General features: G+C 49.3%; 1 protein-coding gene across 2 annotated transcripts in view; it reads left to right on the top strand.

Moving 5' to 3' along the window:
- Positions 1-27,073, top strand: part of Rcan1 (regulator of calcineurin 1) — a 71,791-nt gene that overhangs the window by 18,822 nt on the left and 25,896 nt on the right. The window contains exon 1 of one of the 2 annotated variants that reach the window (XM_029470599.1): positions 21,958-22,132. The exons of the other annotated variant lie outside the window; for it this stretch is intronic. The gene's annotated coding sequence lies outside the window, so the exon portion shown is untranslated. Of the gene's footprint in view, positions 1-21,957; positions 22,133-27,073 lie in introns of those variants that run through there. 2 annotated transcript variants of the gene reach the window in all.

Here is a 27,073-nt window from a genome sequence, read left to right as displayed (position 1 = left end):
CTGCCTTGGTACTTGGTTTTGGTCCTCAGGCCATTCTCTGAGGCAAAGCTTTTAGGGACCCGTGAGGCTCCTCTGAACTCAGCTGGGATCAGGCTCAGCAAGGAACGCACTCGAGGCACAGGTTAACTCACGGGCTGCCCAGGGCAAGCAGGCAGTGTGCTGCAGACCCCTGGCTGGTAAAGTAAGTAGGTGACTGACCCAGCTGTGAAAGGAGTGATGATCTTTGGGTATTTTCCTCCTTTGACCGACACCCTCTGCATCCTGGGTAATTTCTCCCACTGTCCTAATTACACGCGCTCACCTAGCAATTTGACAGAAACCTTAATAGGTGCTCACATTAACAGGATTGCATTCAGCAACAGAACATGGCTTTCCACAGCAGTCAGCATGGCTGAAGAGTGAGTCTTTGCAGAAAACCCACAGCTAGAGAAACCCCGTTGCCAGAGGGATAGGTCTGAGGTGCCATTTGCAGAACAAAGTGTGAGTCTTGTGTTAACTACTTGAGTGCTGGTTTCCTCGGAGTTGGTTAGACACCTCAGAAAGATGCTGAGTTTTCTGTTCTGAAGGTGTTTGGTGCATCCACAGGAAGTCATCCAGGATGGGATCTCTAACGTAGCTGGGCTCCTGAACATCTTCTGGGGGCTGGGGAGCGATCTCAGAGATAACGTAAGTACCTTGAGACTCCTGCCTTTCAAATTGGCAGAAGATTTAAATTCGGCAAATGCCTGCATCACAAAGAGAGTGCCCTGGGACCGCTAGTGTAGATGCAAGCTGTCTTAGACCAGCCTGGTTCTTGGGGATCATCGAGGAGCTGCAGCAACTATGCCAGGTTCGCAGCAGAGCCACCAGAAAGCTTTCCCAAGGTGCCTGAGGTATACACCGAAGCTCTGGTTAGACCTCGTTATGATGATTGTCATGACCTATGAACCTTGCTTCTATGTGCACGGGTGCATGCAAGTGTGCATATGTGCATGACTGTGTGTGTGAGACAGGATGGAATACTGTGTTAGATGGAGAGACTCCAGTTCTCTGCAGTGGCTGCTCTGGCCATGCCGTCTCTAAATTATAGTTAGGTTTATAGTTAGCCTATAGACATAACAGAATACCAGAAGCTTAAACAACAGAACCAACCATCCCTCCTCCTCCTCTCCCTCCTCTTCTTCCTCCCCCCTCTCATAATTACATTGTGGTTTTTTTTAAGGTTTATCTATTTATTTTATGTATAAGGTGTTTGTCTGCATGTACATCTACACCAGACTTTTCTCTTTATTTTGAAGTCTGAAAGTCTGAGATCAAGGTATCAGCAGGTTGGCTCTTGCTGAGGCCACTTTCTGTTCTCTGTATCCTCACAGGCTTGCCCATCTGTACACACGAGTCTCTAGCAACCTTTGTGTACCCCTGCCCTTTCTGTCTCGTGGAGATACATGTTGAATTCAGACCCACTTAATGACTGAACTTTACTCTTTACAGGACTGTAAACAGTCTGTCTGCAGCCCTGGCGCGGCAAGGGTTCCCTCCCTGTCAGATGAGAAGCTGTGTAATAGCCGCCAGAATCATTCCTCTAACCAAATACCCAGAAGACACAACTTAGGAGTTGAGGATTTATTCTGGCTCATGGTTTCAGGGGACACAACCCACATGGCGGGGTGGTGGTGGTAGAAGTGGGCTGGTCTGTAGCAGTGGAGACACGTGACAGTGGCTTCTTGGTTCTCAGCAGGTCAGAAAGCTCTGTCTGGACTGTAAAGTGGCTGCTGCCTCCAAGGCCCACCCCAGCCACGTGCAGGCTCAGGCTAGTTCACTGTCACCAATCTCCCCAAACACTGCTGGCAGCTGGGGACCAGGTATTCAAATGTGAGACCTGTGGATGACCTTGCACAAGGCAAACTGTAACCGGGACAGGGGTCATAGATTCAACTCAGCTGTGATGGTGACCTGGACTCTCTCTCCAAGGGTGAGGTCAGAACACCTGTGGGATGTTCTTAGCTAGCAGTATTAGTTCTGAAATGAATGGCAGGTGCTTCTCTCTTGAATGCACGTAAAAATCTCTACAGTGTCCACGCAGCTGGCCCATGGCTTCCTACTTCACATTCTCACGCAGACGCACAGGAAGTGCCATGTGTCTGATTTCCACGTCCCCCTACTGGCCTGGGCAGTCACTTTTTTAAACTTTAATTTTATCCTCAAAGTATGAGGTGGGTTGCTGCACATGGTTGCAGTTACTCACAGAAGCCAGAAGAGGGCGTGAGATCCTCTAGAACTGTCCGGAGGCTGTGACCTGCTGGACATGCGTGCTGGAGCTGTGGTCCTCTGTAAGAACAGTGTGTGCTCTCACATCTTTCCAGCTCCTCCCCACCCCCAACCACAGCCTCTTTTTTTTAATAATGTTTTGTTGTTTCCTTTACAGGTTTGTTTGGTTTTTTTTTTTGGTTTTTTGAGACAGGGTTTCGCTGTATAGCCCTGGCTGTCCTGGAGCTCACTTTGTAGACCAGGCTGGCCTTGAACTCAGAAATCCGCCTGCCTCTGCCTCCCGAGTGCTGGGATTAAAGGCGTGCACCACCACGCCCGGCTTCAACCACAGCCTCTTGATGGTCACCCTTCCTGCTTTCCTGAGGTGCTGTTCGCCAAACATCAGTCGCGTCTGGCTGGTCACACTGCGCATGTTCCGCGGGTCATGGGGCGTCTGTGAACACGTTGTGGACTGCCTGCTTCATCCTTTCAGAGCCTCCTCCTCTGCTTCCGGCATGTGGGAGCAGTCTGTCCTCTTGATGGTGCTCCGGTGTGGTGGGTACTGCTTGGAGTTCCTAGTGTGCTTCCCGGTCTTCCTAGGCAGCTCACTCGCACCATCTTAGCTGTCCTTGTGGTGCAGGTCACTTCCCAACAGCTCAGAACGCGGTCACTCGCCTTTCTCTGTTGGAATAGCAGCTGTGTCCAGGAAGTCATCTTTGTGACGACCAAGCGCCCAGCACCTAAACCCTTACCTGATTCATGAGTAAATGTCACATTGAGAAATGTCCTCCTGTGGCTCAAGTGAGTCCAAGGTGTCGCCTAAGGCTGAGCCCTGAGCTGATGGGTCCTTGCCTTATACCCAGGACACATCCAGGAGAAACTGCCTGCCTGCCTGCAAGACTCTGATAAGAGATTCCCAGCTGGGGGCCACTGTTACTCCCTCCCCCCTGCCTCCCCCTCATATCTACCACTTTCTCTGTTGTTTACCCCCCTCCCCCCCCCAAACACACACACATACACACACACACACCGCCATGGTTAAAGGCAGTGATGCGACTGCTCCATCTTTAGGGTTGGTTCAATGCCCTGATCAGATTGGTCCGCGTACAGCAGAGACCTGGGAGTCTTTTCTTCTCTCCTTTCCCCTCCTCCTCTCCCTTCTCCTCCTCTTCCTCTTCCTCTCTGCTTTCAGTCCATCCCTTCAGTCTGAGGAATATTCACGTGTGGAGCGCTGAGCATCCGTGTGGTGTTTTAGTAAACCCCGGCTTTCCATCTTCTCTCCTTCTGTCATTAGTTCCGGTTTCCCCTGTTGCTGAAACAGGCCAACCCACAGCACTCCCCTGGGCACGCCTGGTCTTCCCTATTTACAGGACATTTTAGAAAGTTTTCACCTGAAACTGTTCTCCCAGCTCTCCCCCGGCCCCATTCACGGGCGCTCCCTGCAGAATGTGACTCCTGGTTCTTTGCTGAGACCCCAGTGTGCGTGCGTGCGTGCGTGCGTGCATGTAAGAAGTGGGGGTGGTTGCAGACCATCAATTATCAGATAGGTTCTGGAGTCTCCCTGTTTGTGCAATCTTGAGCCAGTCATTCTGTCATCCATAGAGTGGGACAAAAACTACACAGCCCTGAAGATCTCCCTGAGACCAGCACCAGGTGGGGGGCAGCAGAAAGTATATGCCACCCACTGCTGGGCGCTTTGGGGGTACCACCATACCCACTGCTCCCTGACTCCAGTCCCGAGGAGCCTGTCCCTGCTGCTTTTATAAGCACTGCCTTGGGTTGCACCCCAGGAAAGGACAGGACTGGATCCCGGCCAGCAGAGTGAGCTGCAGTGATATTTTAGCATGGGCCCCAGACTGACTATTCATTCAGTCATTCAGCCCTAAGCAAGAGTGGACTCACACTTTCCATCGAGGCCGGGCCAGCCAGTTTCCGTATCAGCTAGGCCTCAGGAAGGTAGAAGGACACCTTGTCAGTCTTTCCATTGCTGCAGGGCCTGTGTGCCAGCAGAGCTTGCTCGCTACAGGAAGTCGCAACTGTTGACCCTGCTGAACAGCCTCGCCTCTGTACACTCGATGACAGATAAGATGGCTTGACTTACCCACTAGAGCAAAACGCCAGTCACCCTTCTCCTTGGTAGTCCTTGGCCACTTCTCTTTTATTTTAAGATGTAGAGGTAATTGTGGTTATAAACATTTTGGGTCTGAGAGAACCGTGTGTGACATTCTCCCCTGGGAGCTCTGACCCCTGTGATATGTGAGTGTCTGAATCTGGCTGCTGCCATATGATCCCTCTCAGCTATCCTGGAGACAGGTTGGAAGAAAAGACATGAAAATTCCAGTGTTCAGGCTCACGGCAAACCAGCAGCCTACAGAGGAGAAGCTCACGCAGCCGGGCCTGCCGGCCTCTGCTCACCTCTTCTAAGCTCAGGGGTGTGGGGGGCTCAGGGGTGTGGGAGCTCAGGTGTGGGGGTGCTCAGGGGTATGGGGTGCTCAGGGATGTAGGTGCTCAGGGATGTGGGAGCCCTTGCTCTGGTTGTAGAAATGCACTGGAGGGAGGTGGCAGATGGGTCCCTTTCTGGACCCCTGGACCCCTGGCTAGTTTCATGTGCCCTTTGTTCTGTAAAGCAAGCAGGAGCTACCTGCAAGGGTAGGTAACGCCCTAGGAGCTGTGCTGTACTGAATCCTAGGGCATCGTGACTGAGCTGGTCTGAGAGCTTGGTCAGTACACATGTAGAATCATGTGTCATGAGAACTGGCTGTCTGTCAGAGCCACATAAAGCGCTCATTCAAAACTCAGATGCTGTCAAACATGTGCACTGCTTCTCAACCATCGTGTGTGTGTGTGTGTGTGTGTGTACTTGTGTATAGACCTGTGTATGTTCATATAGAGGTCAGAGGTCAGCCTCAGGTATCAGTCCATAGTTGCCATTCACCTTTTGTGTTTCTGAACTGATGTCTGTCACTGACCTGTGACTTACAAGTCGTCTGGGCTGGCAGGCAGGTGAGTTCCAGTGATCCACCTGGCTTTCCCCCTTTTTGTGTGTGTGTGGGGGGGGGGGGTTCTGCAGATCAAACTCCTACTGTCAAGGCAAGTATTTTTATCAACTGAGCATCCCTCACCCCAGCCATGGCATTCTCAACAGACTCTCCACGTCGGTCCTAAACAGCAAGCCAGACATCTCTCTCCCCAAGGACCTGCCGCTAAAAAACAAATCACTAAATACAATTGGTTATTCTTTTTTATCGGCTACTTATTTATTGTGACTTGATGAGAAACCAGACCACTTCTGCTGGCTCCAGAGCTCCTGCAAACTTGCTGTAGCCAAGGAGATATTTCTTCTCAGGTTAGGGGTTCCCTCGCCACCCTCCCTCAGGATGGATTCTTTGTGGGGCCATCTACAAAGCCTTCTCCTTCCTTCTGACCCAGTTCTCACAGAGGGACGCCACTGCAGTCAGAGCAGATGCTAGCACTTGGCCTTAGATCAAGGCTTCCCTTTCCAGCTGCATCAGTGCTGACCTCGTGCCTGGGAGACGAGAAGGTGTCCTTTGCTCTCCTTGGGCTCCTCCAGTACAGGTGATTGCCATTCATAGCAAGAGTCCAACTACCCTGTGTCTGTTGAAGGCCGTTCTTGATTTCCTACTATACAGCCAGCTTGTGTGTCCAGGAGGACATACAGAGTAGGCCTGAGTCTTCCTTCTGTCCCGGCTCTTCCTCAGTGCTCAATCAGCTAGGTGAAATTTAGTTTCTAGATTGTACCCAACCTCAGTTTCCAGTAACATAAAGTCCAGTATGATTTCATTTGCTTATTCAAATTACATATTTTGGGCATGTGTTGGGCAGGCAGTGGGGAGCGAGGGTGCGGAGGGGGTGTGTGTCCTGATGTGCAAGAGGGTGGCTGATGCAAGGGGCAGGCAGGATGCCACAGTTTGCATTTCCATAGCAGTTGTGTGTCTCCCAGGTCCTGGCATGCTTTTCTTCATGGTGGCTGCCCCCTGCACTCTGACCCTGACGGCTCCCTGGGACACCAGACTGCTGCCCCTGCTGTCCCCTAGCAGGCCTTTGTCTCTTGGACATTTCATGGGTATTTCAGTTGCCTCTGGAGCCCAGCTTTTGGAGGGTCCCCAATGCAGTACCGTTGGAAAGAGCAGCTCAAGTGAAGAGTGGCCCCAGTGGGAGCCTGAAGCACGTCCCTGGCAAAGACAGTGGCAAGCCCTGGCTTATTTAGTCCCCGAGTTAACTCTGAAACCTTCAGCAAGTAGGGCCTGTGCGGGTCCAGGTAAACAAATACACAAACCAATGTGCTGGGCCAGCCATGGCTCTGAGCAGGAGAGAACAAGAGGGTGGGCCTCTCTTGCACACACAAATCACCAATGAAGCGTGTCACGTGGTGCTTTGCCTCCTGTGGGACCTGCCTGTCTTGAGTGGCATTTTTGTTTCCCTAAATCCTTTTGTGTGCATCCTGAGTTTTGTTGTAGTCTGAGTTTTGGCTTCTCCTCAGACTCCAGCCTTCATGTTGTGCATTCTGCATTGGCTAAGATCTGGGGCTGAACTGTCCACATCACAGGATTCTTTCAGCCTCCTAAACAAATGTCTAAATGCCATGTCTTCTTCCATTGTGGGTTTGCTTTGGCCTTAAAGGGCCACATTCACATTAAGACACACACACACAGAATGGAAAGCAAATGACATGATTTCTCAATGTTTGTTTGGCTGTCATTCTTTATTTAGTTTTGTTATTGTTGTTGTTAGTTGAGAAAGAGCCTCACTGTGTAGTCCAGGCTGGCCTCAAACGTTCCATGATCCTCCAGCCTCAACCTATGTACTGGGATTATGGGGTGGACCACCATGCTCCGCCCTTTTGAAAATACCTGAAAGTGCATATGTCTGCCCCTGCTGTATTTAAGACATCTGCCTGAACAGTTCTCCAATGAATGTTATTTGGGGGGATGGGGGTGGGGAGGGCTTTCTTGTTTGACTGACAGAAGCCTAAGGCCATATCCGGTGACCTCCTCCTAAATGCCTCTCTCCACATTGTCTCTTGACATCTCACCTCTCAGCTTCTTTAGTCCTGAACAGCTTTAAAAAGTGTTTTTACAGCCTTCCTTCTCCTTCATCCCTTCTGTGTGGGATTCCCGGGGATGCTGGGCCTCCTGGAAAGGCGCTCTTCATCCCTGACATTATGCTTTCTGTCCGTGTGCTTCTGCAACACTGTGATCTTAGCCATTTTCTAGCCATTGGGAAAGCAGCGCGCTCTGCACCAGCTCTGACAGAAACCACAAGTAGGGAGGACTAAAGGGTGAAGTAGACCTTAGAGAAGCAGGGTACTAAGAAAGGAGAGAAAGGGGGGGGGCTCTCGCTGGGGAAGAGGAAGTAGCAGAAAAGGTTAGTGGGAACAAAGGGAGCTCTCTCTCTCTCTCAGAAGGAACAAGCGGTTTCTTCTTACATACTGGAGAGAAGCAAGCTTGGATCAGGATGACATGCCGAATAGTACAAGGGTGGCCCTTGGTAGTCACGATGTCGGGTTGAGGTCATCTCCAGGCTGATGCTGAGGGCGATAATTCAGTGAAGGGCTTGAGAAGACAGTCGCTGATGGGAGCTTGACCCAGAGCTTGTGGACCCATGTGGGGTCATAGGATGCGTTAGGAGTGGAGCCAGTCAGCCTGTGTTCTAGTACTGACTGAAGCAGCCATGACCAAGGGCTTAGCTGAGGTTTGGCCCAGCCATCATGGTGATGGAATGTTGATGAGGGGTTTCCATCACTCATGGTTACCATAAGAGACTAGCTGAGGGAGCTCAGCTATGTCCAAATGTGTGACTTCATCTCTCTGAGCCCTCCCCACCGCTCTGAATCACCATTTCCACACCACTGCTCACCCGAGGAAGAAAACAGGAGCAAGTGGAACCTGAAGTTGTGGTTCTCTGCTGAGCATCTTCCCATATCCATCCAAACAGCACATCCAGGCAGACAGCATCTTCCCACGTCCATCCAAACAACACATACACAGCATCTTCCCACATCCATGCAGACAGCAACCAGACAGCGTCTTCCCACATCCATGTGGACAGCATCTTCCCATATATACCCAAACAGGACTCAGAACCAGCTTCCACCTCTACTTAAACAGCAGCCTTGTGACTTCTCTCCATGCCCATTGCAATAGCCAACAGTGCTCAGACGGCGTCTCCCCATGTCTATTCATACAACATTCAGGCAGTGTCTTTCCAAGTCCACCCAAACAACAAACAGAGATCAGACGGCATCTTTGAATCCCAGGTATAAAACCAAATCCTCACCCAAGAAAATAATCTGCCTTGCATTCAGAGCGTCTGCTGATGTTTGTTGGGAATTGGGAGCCAATGAGCACAGTGCAGTTGACCAAGCCGGAGGAAGCCTTAGCCTCGGTGGATCGCTGTCTCAGTGGATAGGAAATAGGTCCACTGTACAGTTTTGATATTGCTCTGAATGAGCCGTTTCTTTTCAAATGAATTCTTTAACAAATCTTGGCATACAAATCCAGCGCTATCCCACCATGGAGTAGAATCAGCCTTAAAGCCCCACAGTGAGTTGTAACCACTGACCACTGCATAGCATGGCTCCTTATTTTATGGCTGAGGACATCAAGCCCGGAAGAAGTGTTGGAATGACTTCCATATTTTTGCCCACAAGCAACAGCCCCCAGGACCAATAAGCATGTGGTTTAATTCCGACTTCTGACATTGCAGCTCCTCACTGAGACAAGAGGAATAATTTTAGGACAGAATTTAGTTCAGGGCCTTGGTCCCTTGAGTTGTATGAAGTTTCCTGGTCACAGGGGAGTTAGTAGCTGTGTTCTTGCCATGTGGGTAGTTTCCGTGTCCCTTGGATGAAATGCAGGTGAGCTCTGCGTGTGTCCCAGTCTACTGCAGTGACCGACAGTGGCCACCCTGTAGCTCGGTGCGGCCAGCCCTCTGCATCCACAGCTCTCAGGTCTGTGGGGTCAGCCAACGGCAGCTCACAGAGATCAGATAGAAGCTCATAGCATGTGCAGCTGTCTTATATAATCATCTTCTAATCAATACAGTTCACTAACAATCCGGATCATAGTGGCCTCCTATTAGATATTATAGGCGAGGATGTGTATGGACTCTGCAAGTGCTCTGCCTCGTTTGACAGCTGGGTGTCTGAGGGGTGCCTGGGACTAATCCATCTGGATCCTGAAGGACAGCTCCTGCTTCCCTGGTGACAGAGGACGGCTTGGTCACACTTAGAGAATTAGTGTCCTGTCTTCTTGGTTTCCAGTTGTGATAGTGATTATTAAATCAGGGCTTGGGTAGGCATGAAGTAAAAGCAGCTTGCTGTAATTTACCAAATTAAGTAAATTAACTTTAATGATGTGGTTTTTTTAAAAGATGTATTTGTATTCTCTATCCAGTTCTAATTTAAAGCTAATTAATTGGTAATATTAAGGAAATTTAATTTCCTTACAGTACTTTCATGTTCTAACAGCACTGCTTATTTTTAAGAAGTAGATATGTTCATTTTTATAGGATATATTTAACCAGTTTTTAAATAGTAATTTTTTTAAATAGTAACTCTGTTTTAATTCTCAGAATCATTTAACAAGTCTAACAGGAAAGTAATAGTGTGATGCATTCAGAGGGGTCCCAAGTGTTTCTAAAGCACCCCTCCCCCAGGGCAGATGCTCTCAGCTCCCCTCGCCACGGTCCATGTCTGTGGGTCTTTGTTAAAGGGTGCAGCATGCAGTCTGTGATCAGGGAAAGGGTCTGCTTCAAAACAGGTCCTCTATACAGCACTGTGTATGTCTTTCTAAACAAAGGTCTCTCTCTGCTAAACGCCTATGCGTTAGTGAGCCTACTTAAATTATGTTCAAAGCAAGTTCCCTCAGCACTGTATGAGAACCATAGACAGGTGGCAGCCACTTTCTCTTTTCGGTATAAAATTATGTTGCTGGGTTTATCATAGACTGATGCATCATGTTTTTATCAAAACATAATAAACAAACAAACAAAAAACCTGCCACTGTTTTATAGAAGTCAGTGGATGCTGGCTTCCACTGTGGGAGGAGCCTTGGGGCAGGAAGGTGGGGGGTGCTAGCTCTGTCTTCCAGTGGTCAGATTTGATCCCGAGTAGAGGCAGGATACCCTAACTCAGTCTGTCAGGATGTCATTGTGGCCTCTTCTTACTAGACATCTGCCTCACTAATACCTCAAGCAATGGAAGTTGCATGCAAAAGCCAAGCAATCTTGTCTTTCTTCAAGCAGAGGAAAGACTCTACTTAGGAGCACACGTCACGGAACACACCTAAGAACAGTCAAACCCTGATTCTGCAAATCATCTCTGCTGCCAGCCAGGGACATTTTCAGGAACAATTTGTGAACATCTCCCATTCTTAAAATCCTAGAGCTGTAGACTAGACCATTCAGAAACAGCGGTGCCCATGGAAGACATCTCTTTTGAGTGTAGTGGCTGAGTTTGCTGACGTGGTAATGGTCATCTCCACTAATTGGTGGTCCCCCCTCTCCAGCCATTGCGGTGGCCCTGAGGAAGTCCAGGGGAAGCACGTGCTTTGGAGTGAGTTCCTGAGGCAGCCAGGGCTTCCCTTTGATGTCTCTTATTTTCTTTAGCTCATATTTTTCCCTATAACTTTTTTGGGGGGAGGGGGATCTACATATTTAGGAAGGAAAGTGCTTTTTCTCTCTGTTTGGGGTCCATTAGGGAGCTAGAGAGATGGCTCGATGCTTAAGAGCAAGTACCACTCTCATAAGGACCTAAATTTGGTTCCCAGCACCACATTGGGTTCCTCAAAACTGTAACTCCAGCTTCAGACCCAACATGGTTTTCTGGCCACAGTGAGCACCGACATGCATGTGTGCACAAACATGCACACACACACAGACATGAACACACATATACAGACAGACAGACATGTACATACACACATACACATATACAGGCATACACACGTATATACATACATACAAGCAGACAGACACACATGTACATACACACATACACACACATACACACACACACACACACACATACATAACTAAAACAAAGAATCTCTAAAAGATCTCTGTGGTCTCACCCTCTCAGAAAGCTCTGCCATTCAGGCCCAGGCTCAGGGCCTGCCTTCCCCACCACCCTTAACACCAGACTGCACAGTTTCCTGGGATAAGCATGGAGTCCCCACCTGACTTGGTTCTCTTTCTCTCCCAGCCTCTTTCCCTCCCTGGAGACCCACAGAGCCCCCTTAGAGCTGTCTCATCCCTGTTTCCAAACACTGGATCCTAAGGATTGATGGGTCCAAGGCAAAGCCTCTTGGATGTGGTTTCCTTTCTTAGACAGGAATCCACACCTACCTTACAGCCAAGATGAGAAATTTTCTTTTGTGCCCAAACACCTGGTGCAGCACACACTGAGCCTAAGCTCTTGGATTCCTCCTCTCCTTTCCTGTGTCTCTAGGTGCCCTCCACCCCATCCACCCAGATGCTCTCAGCAGCGTCCCCATTTAGTCTGCACTAGGCTTCCTTCCTCGGTGTGGGGCAGACAGAGAGGCCTCTGCTTCCCAGTTCAGCCCATTCTTCTGTCCTGTAGATCATGGTCCCAAGAGGGTGTCTGGTCTAGAATATGGTAGTGTGTACTGTACTGCTTCAGATTACAGGAGGCCAAGAGGTGCTTAGTATTGTGTTAATTTATTATTATTATTATTATTATTATTATTATTATTATTATTATTATTTGGTGGTGATGGTGGTAGCGGCAGCAGCAGCAGTAGTGTTATAAGTGTTTGCCCCAATGAGTGTCTGTGCCAAAAGAGGGTATTGGATTTCCTGGAACTGGAGTTCTGGATGGTTGTAAGTCACTATATGGGCGTTTGGTGACCAAAGCCAGCTCCTCTACAAGAGCAAGTGCCTTAACTGCAGAGCCTTCTGAGTGTAGTGGCTGAGTTTGCTGACGTGGTAGTGGTCATCTCCACTAATTGGTGGTCCTCCCTCTCCAGCCAAAGCCAGCTCCTCTACAAGAGCAAGTGCCTTAACTGCAGAGCCTTCTTTACACACACATACACACACACACACACACACACACACACACACACACACAGCCCCGGATTCAATCAGTAAGATAACTGTAATGAAACTGCCTTTTGGGGCTGTTTCTCTGGCTCCTACACAGCCATTCTTCCCACATCAGAAGCATTCATTATACCGGAAGCCTCTGAGCCCACTGCTCCATGCTAGGCAGCTCTTCCCCACTGACACTGTGCGGCCCCAGGGCAGCTGCATGTGGTTAGAAGCTGATCTGGAAACCTACTGGGAAGCTCGAACAGAAAGCAGCCCTGGCAAAGCGAGACTTAGACACCCTGGGCATCTGCATCCTGTGCCAGTGCTCCTGTCCATCACAGGTGAGCACGCCTCCTCCCAGAAACAAGGCTCCTTTCTGCATGGAGAGTTCCCAAAAGACATTGACTTCACAGACACTTCTGTCTCACAGCCGCAGCAGTTCCTCCATAGCTGCCAGGAAACTGCAGGGTGCTGGCAAAGCCGGGCTCCAGGCTGCACAACTTTCAAAGTTAACTGAAACCTTAAAGCACATTTGAAATCAACTTCCAACAACCCATCTAATTGTAAGCAGAGCCATTTGACAGACAGTGGGCTAGGGGAAACACTGTACCCAGTACCAAGCACCTTCACCAGATGCTCAAAGAAGCCTGGCCTCCAAGGGTGAGCTCTGATCTCATGGGGCCAAGGAGGAGGGGGCCCTGCTACACGCAGCCAGTGAGGCCTGCTTTCCAGATCTGTTGACCTTCCTTCTCGTGGGACAGGGCATTCCTTCAGAGCCAGAGCTCCGGCCTTTTGGGGCGACTCCAGTGGAAACTGCTAGAAGTATACTGTCCCCCTGTGTGCCTGTTCTTCCACTTTCCACAGTCAGAGCCTGTGACACTGACTGACCAGTCACTGGAGGGGCTTGGAATGAAGAGCCATGAATGGATATAAGCAGCCAATAGGAGGCTTCCTGCCCTCGACTGTTTGCTTGTGTCAGCCGTGGGAGCACAAGGAAAGTTCTCACAGGCCCATATTGCTAGCGCTTTCTCCACTGTAAGTAATATTACAGAGATCTGGCCAGGTGCTGGATTCCCCAGTTGTTACAAGGTGGAGGTTCAGAGTTTCCAGGCTGATCTGAGATCCTTACCTGATCTGAGTAGCTATGGTTACTGTGGATTGAGGCTGCCCTTGCAGCCGGCCTTTGCAGCATCACCTGTCTGCACTTTACTTTCTTATGTGAATGATCAGGGTTTCTCTTATTTTAAAACATTTTGTTTATGTCTACACAATTTCAAACGTAAAAAAAATGCATAGACTCACAGCAGCATTCAGAGGGGTAGGAAGCCTGGGTCTGTAAAATTTTGAGCTCAGAACCATTCAGTAAAGAAAAATGGTATGAGTTCATTTAGAATGTTCTGTCATTCTCCATATCCCTTTGCAAGCGGGGCTTGAGTCTCCATTCCTGGTGGCTGCAGCTGGTACCATCAGGAGCTAGTAGTTGCTCTGTGTGTACACATACCATGTGCACACATACTACATATAACACACACGCCATGTTCACACATACTACATACACACCACACACATACATAAATATATATGTACATATATACACACATCATACCTACACATATGCTAACACTCACACACACATCACATACACATACATAAACTTTGCGTATGCAAGCCACACCTACAAACATACATACACCACATACACACCACATACAAATACTACATACACAACATACACATTCCACACACATATATATGTATGCACATCATACCTACAAACACACATTCATTCATACACACACCCTACACATATATACACACATATCCTACACACATACATACACACCATCTATACACCATACATATAAACATCACACACATCACACAACTACATACTACATATACACACCACAAACATATATATGTATGCACACCATACCTACAAACACACATTCATTCATACACACACCCCACACATATATATACACACACATATCCTACACACATAAATACACACCACATATACACCAGACATACATATAAACACCACACATATCACACTACATATATACACACTATACCTACATGCGCTGAGAAGGGAGAGGAAAGGGAACAGGGAGATTGTAGACTGGAACTAGGAATGCGCTTTAAAAGCCCTTTACCCAGAAGCCGTTTGGCACTGACACCCTGCTGGCCCCACCCCAGTGGTGGCTCAGTCTCTGTGCTATGACAGAACAGCCTCCTCAGCCCCCACGCAGCCACCTCATCTTTACTAGCTTCTCAAACCGTGCTTCTGTGTCCTCAGCCAGCAGTGCCTGCCCCCTGTCCTCTGTGGTGTTACCTGGTATGATGTGGTGTTCCAGTATGATGGCCAGCGTGATGAGCAGCGTCAGCTGTGCAAGAGATGGGGAAGGAAAGGCCCGGTGTGTCCTGTGCGCGCGCACACACACACACACACACACACACACACACACACACACACACACGGGAGGGGGTGGGTGAAACATATCTCACATAGAGCTCAGTCAAGTATATATACACAGTCATTATTAAGAGACACCAGAAGCCTTGTAAATCAAAAGGTGTATCATCTCTTGTTGCTGGGTTTCTGTTTAGTTTGGTTCTTGGCTTTGTTTTGAGATAGATTCTTACTATGTATACAGACAAGGCTGCCCTTGACCTTGCAGTTCCCCTGCCTTTTCCTCCCCCATGACTGGATTGGATTACAGGTCTGTGTTGCCCAATCCAGTAAAGCACACTCCTTCCCTTACTGTCCTGTGGACCAGTTGGCCTCGTTTCCTTCTGTTGCTGTGATAGAACACTGGGGGCAAAAGCAACTTAGTCTCACCTCACAGCTCCCAGGCCACAGCCCATAACTGAGGCCGTCCCAGCAGGAGCTCAAGAGAGAAACCCAGAGGCAGGGACTGTGGAGGGATGCTGCTTGCTGGCGAACTCTGGCCCACCTTCTGGCTTGCTCATGCGCCTCTCAATTCCTTACACAGTTCAGGCCCCTTGCCTAGGGATGATGCCGCCCACAGTGGCCTGGGCCTACTGCATTGTTAACAATCAGCAGCCCCCCCCCCACAGACACACCCACACACCTAAGTGACCATCACACTACTGGTGACTCTAGGCTATGTCACGCTAACAATTAGTGGCGACCAGGGTACTAGTCACAAGTATTTGTTTCAAGTTGCAAATTACGCAGCATACATAAAAGGTCCCTTAAGTCATCCAATGCTGCCTTTCTAACATGACAGAATAAGGAGCCATAAGAGGTTCTAGGTCTGTCAGATGGTAGCAACCCTTTCTTACACTAGCAGTGCTTTCTGACCTGTGGGACAATAAATGGTTCAGAGTGGTCCACACCCAGGTCTGTAAGAAGCCATCTAAGGACGTCTGTTCAGGCGTGGTTGTGCTACTGTGACATGCCCGCCGTTATCCACCATTAAGCCTTCTCGTTGTCGAGCATCTTGCTGAGGACGATAGCCCTACTTAGGATACAGGACGTGTGGGAGGTGCTGCTGCTATGAGCACATGCTTCCCGATAGCATCTGTAACTGGGAATTCCTCCCGTGTGCTGGGCTCCCACGTGCTGAGCTTCCACATGTTGGGCCCCCCAGGAAATATAGGAATACTTGTCATGTAGTATCACCCACACTGACTGAAGGAATGTTTATTGGAGATAGTGGGACACAGAGTTCAGCTGTCCATCATGGTCCCCATGGGCTCTGCTCTGTCATGGCCTGGGTGTCAGACTCAAGAGGTGCTCCAATCCTGTATATGACACCCAACACTGCCCTGCGTACCTCAAGGCATCTCTAGACTTCATAGTAACTGCTGCCGTGTAAAAGTGTGCACACAGTCGCTGCACTGTGCTCTGTGCATGTGTGCGCCGCTTCCTTTCTGAATTTGTTCCGTGCAGTCTGTGATTCCTGTGGCTGTACCCATGGATACAGATGGTCAGCTAGAGTCTGATTTCCAGAAGTGTAAAGGCATAGCAATAATATGACTAAAGGTGTCCCTTTGTTGACATTTAGACAAACTCTACCCTAAGGGTTCATCCTAGAGAGAAGCAGAGTGGAGGGACTGCTGTCCAGACCTTGGAGTCTTGGAGACCATGGGAGTCACAGAGCACTCCGCAGGCTTTCAGATGCTTTGCTCAGATGACCTCATAGAAAGTTTGAGGCAGATGGGGAGTGCCCCGCCTCAGCCAGCACAGCTACACGGGAGATGTAATTGAGTGTGGCACTGGTGCACAGAGTGATAAACGACCTGGAATTTCTCAGTAAGTGTCTGCATTGGAAGGAACAGGACTATGAGCCTTTTATGGAACCAAATCCCTGAGTCCCGCGCCTGTGGGAGAGTGCAATCCACGCCCAGTGGTCCTCAGGAGCCAGTGCCGCACCCACAGCTCTTCTGCCAGCGGGACTATTGTGGTCCGTTCATGTGGAGCCAATATTTTATAGTTTAATTAAGAAAATCTTGTGTTAACATTTAGGCTTTCTGTTTCTGAGTTTGAAGCAGGGTCTCACCCTGGCCCAGACTGGTTTGGAATTCACCAGGCATCCAGCAGTCCTCCTGTCTCAGCCTCCCAAGGTATCAGTCACCACACTAGGCTTAGAAGCTGGGTCTTCTTTTCCTCGGAACTGTCGACGAATCCATGTTCCAGTTCCTCTCACGGACTCCTGAAGCGGTGCAGAAAGGGGCAACCCTTTCCCGAAGTGGCTGGGTCCCGCAGGTCTGCTTTCACAGGGGCTGGGACACACCCTAGTCATTTTGAGCACTTAGGGTCAGTTCCCAGCGCCCACCTGGTGGCCCACAGACACCTGGAACTCCAGTCCCAGGGGACCTGGTGCCCTCTTCTTGCCTCCACAGGTACCAGGCGTGAGCACAGTACACTTATGTGCATACAGCCAAAACGTACACATAAAATTTTAAAAAATAAGATTTTTTTAAACTAAGGCTATTTGAGCCACATAGACCTTGCTCAATATTTTTACCCCTTGGAGGGAGATGTAACTGTCCTGAATGCTTTTGTGTTTATGCACAGAGGATTAGAATAGAATCAAACACAGACAAGATAAGCGGGCAGGTCACTGTTTCTGGATTCAAAAATAGTCCCATCACGGCTCACAAATATGTTTTAGGGATCATTTTTCATTGCACTAAAAATAAAAGTTTCAAAGTAGTCACTTGCCAAAAAAATTCCTAGTGCTGGAGAGAACCGGATGGGACTGTCTCCTCTGTTTATGCTGGTCATGGTTTCAACACAGTCAGCTGGCTTGGCTGGACATGGCGCTTGCTTGCTTCCTGATTGACCACTAATTGTCTTCCCTGTTCCTGCCCCAGGCACCAAGTGGCTTCCTCAACTGCCGAGTTGCCCTCCGATGTCTCTCTGAAGCCATGTCAGTACCTCTGAGTTCTAACACAGTTTCTCTTCTGTTGTCACTTCAACCAAATTTTCTTCTAGAACATTCTATATTATCCCATTAAGCATGAAAAGTATTGAAGAATTGCAAAAGAATTTCCATTATAAAACCCTACTTTCCCCCATCCACAGCTATCTTTGTAAAGATATTTCCAGGAAATGGGTCTCCTCCCAAAGTCCACAGCCCCAAGGAAAACCCTTGAGTGTCTTCTTATTCCTCAGACGGATTCCCATTCTCTACTGCCTCCCTGTTTTCAGTGTGAGCCAGAGAGCAGGGAAGGTTTATCCAGCCTGCAGTCTCCCAGAGCCGTCTAGGGCTCTGCTGTGGGAAGGCTTGTCACTGCTAAACTACTCACTGAGACATGACTTCCTGGATGAATTCTCAAGGAATGGGACTGGTTCCCTACAGGAGTGTGTTGTTACTGACTGTCCACACACGCCTGGCAGTCCCCTCTGCTTTGTCATAAGTTGACAGAGCAGAAGGTGCTCAATGGCTCCAGGCCCTTAGAACCCTGAGTTTAAAAACAAAAATCCTCATAAGTTACCAAGTTTTAAAAACTTCATTGAGGCACACACGTGCATGCATGCGCACGCACTCACACACACACATGCACACATGCACCATGTGACCGAGATAGTTTTACATGGAGGACTCAAGGTTTTAAAATGAGCAGTTTTGAGGAAACTTCCAGTGTGGCACTTTCATAGGTGGTCAGCACCCCAGTGCCAGTATGCGTTCTGGAATGAGGAAGACCTTCACCCTGAGCAGCCCAGGCTGCTGGGGCTGAGTGTGCACTCTCTAGCATTGCTCGGGCAGGTTCTGAGTCTCTGTCGGGGCGTTCCATGCTGAGACCCCCAACCCCACACTTACTGCATTAGCGTAAGAACCCTTTCTCACCCCGGATGCTCTCTCTGAGCAATTCCTGGGAACCTGAAGATCTGTCAGGGTCCTCGCTTGCTTCCTGTTGCTGGCATAAAGCAAAAGCTTTATTTAGTTTCCATGTTACCGTCCACCATGTTACCATCCACCGTGCCCACCATGCGGGAACTAAGGCAGGAACTGAAGGCGAGGCCTCAGAGTAGAGCTGCTTACCGCTCACTCCCTCCCCATGGCTTGCTCAGCCTGCTTTCTTATACCCAGGACCACCTGTCCATGGACTGCCCCATGCAGAGCGGGCTGTGTCCTCCCGTAGTAACCATTCATCAATAGTGTGCCCCACGGGTCAGTCTGAGAGAGGCAGCTCCTCTGCTGAGATTTCCACTCTCCAGGTGACTGTCATTTGTGTTGAGTTCACAGAAACTAGCCAGGACAGTCAGTACGCATGAAGCAATACAGGGGCTAAGCTAAAGGCTTTCAGTGAAGAAAAAGAAAAACAAACAAACAAAAAGCCAGAATCCAGTCATATCAGTTAACCGGGTCAGTTTGCATCCGTGAACCCGTGACCTTGGGCCAGTAAACACAGTTGGAAACTTTTAAATTATTGCGTTTTATAAGCATACAGATTAGTGGCTTCCATTGTGACAGTTTCATAGCATATGCATTAGCCTGTAGTTTTAATTGTCCCCCACTGCCCTCCCATGTCCTGCCTCCTTTTGGCCTCTCCTCCCCAACAGCCCTTCCACCCTTTTCTCCTTTAATGTCACACACATGTGCACATGTATGTGCTACATATGTAAATGTAGAAGTTCTAAATGTAGAGTCTGCATACAGGAAAGAGTGTGTAGTATTTGTCTCTGAATCTGGCTCTTGTTTTCCTTCGTGTCACGTCTCCAGCTCCACCCATTTGCTTGCAAAGATCAGAATCTCTTAATGAGTGCGGTAATGCGTGGAAAGGACCTCGCCGGCTTCAGCGTGTAGGCTGAGTGTTACTTGGACATGTTGTCAGACAGAGCCTGCCTCACAAGCTGGAAAATGTGAGCTACGTTCAAAAGAATGTCAGGCCCTTGTATGGGACCCGCTTCCGAGCATTGTGACTGACTTAACCCACTTGGAGCAAAGATATGTCAGTGTAGTTTTTAAACTATTGCCAGAGGGGCACTTTAGTCCCTGATAAATGAGTTCTTTATCTTTTACCTTCGTCCCACCCATGAAAACTGAAAAGAGCCTTTTACTGGTGTCTACTGAGACTCCTCACCCGGGCACACTGTCTGGAGAATTCTCCAGTATTAGACCAGTGTCCCGGATAAAGAGAGTTTGGCGAGGGCTCTTGCTGCCGGCATCCTGGCTGAGAATCACACAGTACTGTAAACCTCCTGACACCACCCATTGGCGGAGCGTGCTTTCTCCCACTTGTTGCCCTAATTCAACCTCCCTGTGCTTCTCCAGCCGCTCCTGTGATGTGCGCTACCCACTTCTGCCTTTCACAGTTCCCAGTGGCCTTGACGGGAACTCCATGCAGCCACACTGATAGAATTTTACGCTCCTTCTTACCGTCAGGATTACATGCAGCTTATTTCTGGTGTTCGGGTGAAACATCTTTACAGCTCTCCGCTGTCGGCTTCCTTCCCACACTTGGTCCGGTTGGCAAAGCTGACTAACTGGGTGATGGCTTTCAGTAGCATCCTGGGGAGTCCTTGAACTCTGAGCATCAGGGCTGAAGGAGTCTTGGTCATCAGCTTAGAGTCAGACAGGACTGAGGTGTGGGGGTCAGGACATCAGGTACCACACAGCCTGTCACAGCCAGAGCCAGGGCACAAACCAGAACTTCAGACTCCCAGGTGCCACCACGATTCTATTGAGAACCAGGACAAAATGTTGTTCCCCTCTGAAATCCTTTAGAAAGAATCGTCACTGTGGACAGTGGGTTTGCTGAAGAGCTGAGTGAAGGTCACGTGCTGTGTGTGCTATGGACGGAGGTCTACAGGTTTGACAATTGGAGCATCCGTGTAGGACACGCGCTCCAACCCTCCCTCCTATGAATAGGTCAAATGTCACTCTTTATAAAGGGGTAAATCATTACATTTACTGTCTGGGACAGACAGCACACACTCATGTGGAGCCCAGAGGACACCTGTGGGCGCTGATGTTATCCCTGTACCGGGTGCCGGCCTCTGGGGGCCAACTCAGGTTGGAAGTCAGGCTTGCTGCTTGTTGGCGAGAGCCTTTGCCCATCTGAGCCGTCTCAGCAACCAGTCATGTGTGCTCTCCATGGCTCCTCGGCCACCACAAGCTTCAGTCACAGGCTTCTACAGGTGGAGGTCGTCTTCCAGGGATCCCGTGCCTCAGCGTGAGGCCTGCCTTTCTGGAGAAGGTGGCTGAGCTGGAAACCCTCCCCATCCCGCCCTGCTCTTGCCTTTGTTTCCCTTGTGTGAGTGTGGGTTCCCTCCCTCCCCACCCCTGCGTGTTTGAGGCAGGGTCTTACTATATATTCCAAGCTATGCTCAAATCTTCAGTGTGCCTGCCTGAGTCGGAGTGCTAGCGATTGTGCCCAGAAAACTAGTATATCTGTGTTGTTGTTTTGGTTTGTTTTTTGTATTTTTGCAGTTTTGGGGAATTAAACGCAGACCCTTGTGCTGATCAGCAAGTTTTCTAACCACTAGGCTAAGTCCCCCGCTTTCTCTCACAGCAATTATTTAGCTGAGAGCTCTTCTGCAGGGTAGCATGGTGCCTGTCTATAGAACTGCAGAGATGAGCGTCTGAAGCAGCCCTCTCCCTACAGTTCCCTCCCCTGCAGATTCCTTCTGTACAGCAGCCAGGCGTGGGGTGGGCCTCTTCAGTGTGGAACCCGCGGGCTTTTTCTGGCAGTGATGCCTGGGACCATGGGCACCACCTTAAGAGCTTGAACTTGTCAGCGTAGTTTGTCCCGGGGTTGATGGATTCTTCCTCACTATTTGAAGAATGTGTGTCAAGCTGGTTACAGTTTCATTGTTAAGTTGCTTTAAATCCTAATTATGGGTGAGGTATCCAGGAGACCTAAGCAACGCACATGTCCATCTTTGAAAAAAAACAAAAGACAAAAACCCTGCCTGTCTCAGAATGCTGTGGGAGTGAACAGAGGGTGGCCTCAGTACCTGGCAGGCGGAGTGAGCTGTCCCACCACTGTTGCTGGGCACTGCTCGGTGCCCAAGGTCACCTGTGAGCAGTGAGCACCAGCTTTCTCATTGTTCAAGTATGCGGCATGTGGAACTTGTTCCCGTGGTCACTATTTTTACAACTTACCTCAAAATCAAAAAATGCCACCTCCGTGATACTTGTGAATGTATGTCATCGGGTTTACAGTCTCCCCCATGTTGGCAGCAGCTCTCCGGCATCGAAGCTGCCTGCTGGGCAGCAGGACTGCCAGCCAGGTGCCTTTGGGCCCATGTCTCCTGCCCTACGGAGCAAGCACATCATTTGCAGCCGTCTCCCAGGCGGAATGACACCCAGGTTGCCTCCTTCCAGGCTTCTTGGGTTGCCACGGGAACAGGGAGGTGAGTGCAAGGTGGGGTAATGGCTGGATGACTTCACCGCGACTGGTGGCTCTGGCGTGATCTTCACAACTTTGAAAGGCCCAAATGTGGCCTCCACAAAACAGTAAGAGAGCCTTCCAGCTGGTGCGCTCCGCTGGACCCCGGGGAGACAGAGGCAGCTGTGCCCTTGATGCCTGTCCGGCTGAAAGGCTCTCTGAGGTGTTTCTCCACACACGCACACCCCGGCCGACTCTAAACGGTTTTCAGTATTTCCCCTCTCTGACAGTAGTACAATGATTTTAAAATCATCTGGATATGTTTGCCACTGATTATAGTGACGGTACACAGAAGCTGTTTCTAAGACAGTTGTAATCTCTGCAAACACTGTTAAAACCTGAACGGTGCGTTTCTGCTTTATGAATCACCCACTTCATTATGAAAGCTGTTAGACTACAACACCATGCAGGATCAGGCTGGATGTGCGCAGTGGCAGTCTTGCCCTGAGTCTCTTAGCAAGTCTTCTTCCTCCCTCCCTCCCTCCCTCTCCCCTCCCTCCCTCCCTTCCTTTTTCTTTTCTTTTTTTTGAGATAACTTTTTACTATGGATATTTAAACCTCACACAAAGGCAGAGAGGGTCTGATGTACCGAGTCTGCTTACCTGACCTCCCAATCTGCTGGACAGCACATGGCTCCCCTTGCCTCCCTCACAGCAGGGAATACGTTTGAACATACTTCATACATACTCCACTGTACATAAGTCTACGGTATGAGATTTCTGGTTTGTTGGTTGTTTGGGGGGGTGGGGATTTGTTTGTTAGTTGTTTCAAGACAGGGTCTCACTGTGTAGCCCTGGCTGTCCTGGAAATCACCATGTAGACCAGGCTGGCCTCAAACTCACAGAGATCTACCTGCCTCTGTCTCCCGAGTGCTGGGATTAAAGGTGTACACCACTAAGAATTCTGTCTTAATAATAATTAAAAAACCAATTAACTACTATATAAGCTAATAAATAAAAAAAATTAACTTTGATACAATCACCAAACATCCATCTGTTCTCAGATTCCCGGATTGGCTTCAGGAATGTCTTTTTTCATAATTTGCATATTTAAATTAAAATCTAAATTAGTACCCATTATGCTTGGCTAATTTGTCTCCTAACATCCAGCTTCCACCCTTAATCATTTTCATTTGAAGAGCGGTCTCACTTGTCTGACAGAAGACCCACTGTGTGGGAACAGTGGCTGCACCCTGCTGGCAGCACTGAGCATCTGTCCCCAAGTTAATGGTGGACTCGTGCTCAAACGGAGTTTCTTGTCTGAGTGACCCTTGACCTCTCATCTGGGCTGAGCCCCTCATTGCTGACCCTACCCTACAGTCTGTCAGGGCATTCAGTACCCAGAACCTGGCCTTCGTGCAGTCTCTAAGTCAATTAAAAAGATTGCTTACAAAGTCATTATTTATTTATTTGTAGGTATTTAAATTTGGCTTTTTTTGTTTTTTTTGAGACAGGTTTCTTTGTAGCCCCAGCTGTCCTGGAACTTGTTCTGAAGACCAGGCTGGCCTTGAACTCAGAAATTCACCTGCCTCTGCCTCCTGGGTGCTGGGATTAGAGGTGTGGGCCACCACTATTTGTGCTCAGCTATCTGCGTGTATCTAAAGCACAGTGATTCTGATGCTGTGACCCTTTTTAGGCCAAAGTGGTCACATGATTCACCACGTCCCAACATTTTTCCATAGGGGGGCTTTTCAGGATGCTTACTAGAAACATAAAAACTAAAGCCAAGTGTTGTGGCTCAAAGGTCGCCACTCAATACTCGCCCAGCATCCTTGGGGACCTGGAAGTGATCCCCAACAGTAAAAAAAAAATAGCAGTTGTAAAGAAAGACCAGTAGAAGTGGCTGGTAGAGAGCTAAAGCCATTCGCTGTCAGTCAGTGCCAACTAAACATGTGCACAGCGTACCAACGCATGTCTCAGGAAGAAATAACAAGTAACTTACAGCCCCTCTCCTCTTTCAAGTCCAAACTAAAGCAGGCCGCGTTCCTTTGGTAACAAGAACATAATAATAACATATTCAAATGTCTTTAATCAGGCACCTCGCCTGGCTGCCTTCTGAGGGCGTGCATGTTGTCCCTTGGCCCATGTGCACCTTAGCTGCTGTAACCAGATTCCAAGCCTCCCAGGCCCTGCTCCTTCATCTCCCTGGCACTAAACTCAGGAGCCTGGTTCTCCTGTGCTGTGCTTCAGGCTCCTCTGCCCCTTAGGGCCCACACCACCAGAAGGCTTGGGATTTTCCAACCAGAGTTAATTTCGGACTTAGACTCAGGAGTTTCGAGTTGTGCCTGGGTCTCTGGGTTTTGTGTATCATCCCACTTTTTAAATGTGGAATTATCCTCCTCCTCAGAGTCACTCAGGAAATGAGACGGGGAGGGGAAGGCTGTGAATCAGCTGTGGAAAACGGCAGCATGGAATGACTTAGTCAGGCCCTGTGCAATCAGGAACTAGTGTGACTTCCCGTGGTTCCAGGCACTGTAAGTCATGTGGCAGCGTCTCCAGGCACCTGGCTGGCCTTCTGCCTGTTTTTCCAATCCCAAGGTTTAAGAGAAAATCGACAAGTGCTGATTTAGCAAAGGCTGCCAAAGCCTCTCCCCACACTGCTGTCCCTGTGGGCGGGCGGTAAGGACACCCGCTCCCAACAACCACAGAGAGAAAAGACTTGGTTGCCCATCTGGAACCCCACAGAGGCTGCTGGGGGTCAAATCTGAGAAGTAGCTAGGGAAGGCGCTGCTGTCCCAGCACTTTTGGTCCTAACCTTTATTTCCCACAGCCCTCAAAGCTGTCACAGAAGAGAGGCCAGTACGCCATGTCGCAGGTAGCCTGAAATTCAGAATGAAGTCATTGTGTTCCAGTATTCTCCATCCCATTAAAGAGAAATGGAAAAAAGTGTGGGAATGGGGCGGATCTAAAGTCTCAAGTCATGTGAAGTCTATAAAACCGGTCTCTAGAGGAAAATGCTGGAAACACAGACAACCACTAAAATTGCTCATGGAGGGAAATAAGTTTATTGCTTTATTGGCCGTGTAAGTCAATTAAACTTAAGTCCAGCCAGCTGCTTCCCCATCTTCAGGGGTCAGCACGCACAGCCCTCTATGATCATGGGTTGGCATGTGCCACACATGTTTATCCAGCACATCAAGTAGAACGGTGCAATTAGGAATAGAAGCTGTGTGTTTGTACTGGACTATGCTCATTTTCTGGTTTGGGGGGACAGGGTCTCAAATGTCCCAGGGCAGCCTTGAACTCACTGTGTAGCCAAGCATAGCTGAATTTCTTATTCTCCTTCTTCCACTCCTGAGTGACGGAATTGCAGGCTTCTGCCACTGTTCCCGATCTATACAAGTGCTCTGACGTTATGCCGAGTATCCCCAGCCCTGGGGCTGAACACTGATGAAATTTCAGTTGACCTTAGTACCCTTGATAACGTGCTAAGCATTTCCCTGGACAGGGTCCTGAAAAGCACACTGGCCATTGTGACAGTCTAGTCCATTCCCCATAGAGAAGTTAACTCTGGATGCCCTCACACCCATACGCTGTCACTTGGCCACCAGACGCTAATAACCTATATACCCTCCCTCTCCTCCTCCCACAGAGCAGTGCTCCTCATACCTCTCTGTGCATAGGAGTCCTCTGGGGATCTTGGGGGCCAAGATTCTGTGTTTCCAGCAATCTCGTGGCTGACGCCTAAGCCTGCTACAGACTCAGGAGCCGTTGGTGGCAACACTATACAGCAAGCTGCGTCTACAGCATTACCCAGAATCTAAGCTGTAAACAGGATCATGGCCTGATAGGAACACTGAGCCTCTGTGTGTCACATTGGTGCTACTGTCCCTAGCAGGACTTGCCTATGCACAATGTATCCAGTAGAGATACAATGTAAGTCTTAGGTCCAGGAAGCCCAGCAGGGCTTTCTACTGTAGCCAAGCCTGCATCCTTACTCAGCTGCCTCAGATCCTGCCTGAGCCTAGTGAGGAACTGGGCATTTCTCTCTCTCTCTCTCTCTCTCTCTCTCTCTCTCTCTCTCTCTCTCCTCTCTCTCTCTCTCTCAATGGAGACTTAATATGAGTGTTTCAAGAGCCCTCAGCCATCCAAGTCTTCTCACGTAAGCTTTGAGCCAAGTTCTAAGTCTTCTTTCCACGGTATTTTTACAAGGCTCTGTGCCAGTGTTGTGCCAAGATGCCCTCCCTCCAGGGGGCTTTCTGCTGACCTTCAGGGTCAGGGACCTCTGGCGCTCCTTGAGCGGGAAGAGAGTCAAGAGCACAGTGAGGAAAGGTTCAAGAGGGGCTGTAATGTCTTAGTGCTTTAGTGCTGAGGGGACAGAGAGGAAAAGTAGCCATTAGGGGGTGTCATAGTGAATCTCAGCCCCGATGCCATGCTTGCAGAGTGTGGGCTTGTGGCCAGATGAAGGAGGTCAGCCCTGAGAGGCAGAGTCGCCGCCTCTCATCCCCCTTGATTGCTCCAATGGAAAGTGGCAAACGAGCGTCATCTTAAAGTCCAGGCATGATTCAGGCTTTGTCATCCCCTTTTCCAGGGAAGAAACAATTACAGACATTTTCTGCAAGCATACATTGCTGTGTGAGTTTTCCACCCAGGAGCCAGCCAGCGCAGCTTCCTGCTCACCACTGGGAAAGGGGCAGTGCTCAAGGGAGATACTTTTGGCACAAATCCACCCCGGATTTCTCTTGCCACGATGGGTGCCTTTGAAAGCCTTGCTGCCACTGTCCTTGGATTCATTAGGGAAGGGAGAGACTTGGAGGTGGCTTTCACACCTCACACTTGCTTGCTGTGTTTGTGGGATCTCATGTTTGAATGAATTCCAGCCAGATGTTGGATGGTGGGCTGTGAGCGTCCTCAGCTCTGTGATAGAGTTAGCACCCCTTTCAGCAGGTCTAAGGGTAGCCAATGCT

Source organism: Mus caroli, chromosome 16, assembly GCF_900094665.2.
Source record: "Mus caroli chromosome 16, CAROLI_EIJ_v1.1, whole genome shotgun sequence".
NCBI lineage: Eukaryota > Metazoa > Chordata > Mammalia > Rodentia > Muridae > Mus > Mus caroli.
Note: the sequence above shows the minus strand (reverse complement) of the source record. Positions and strands in the feature narration are given on the sequence as shown.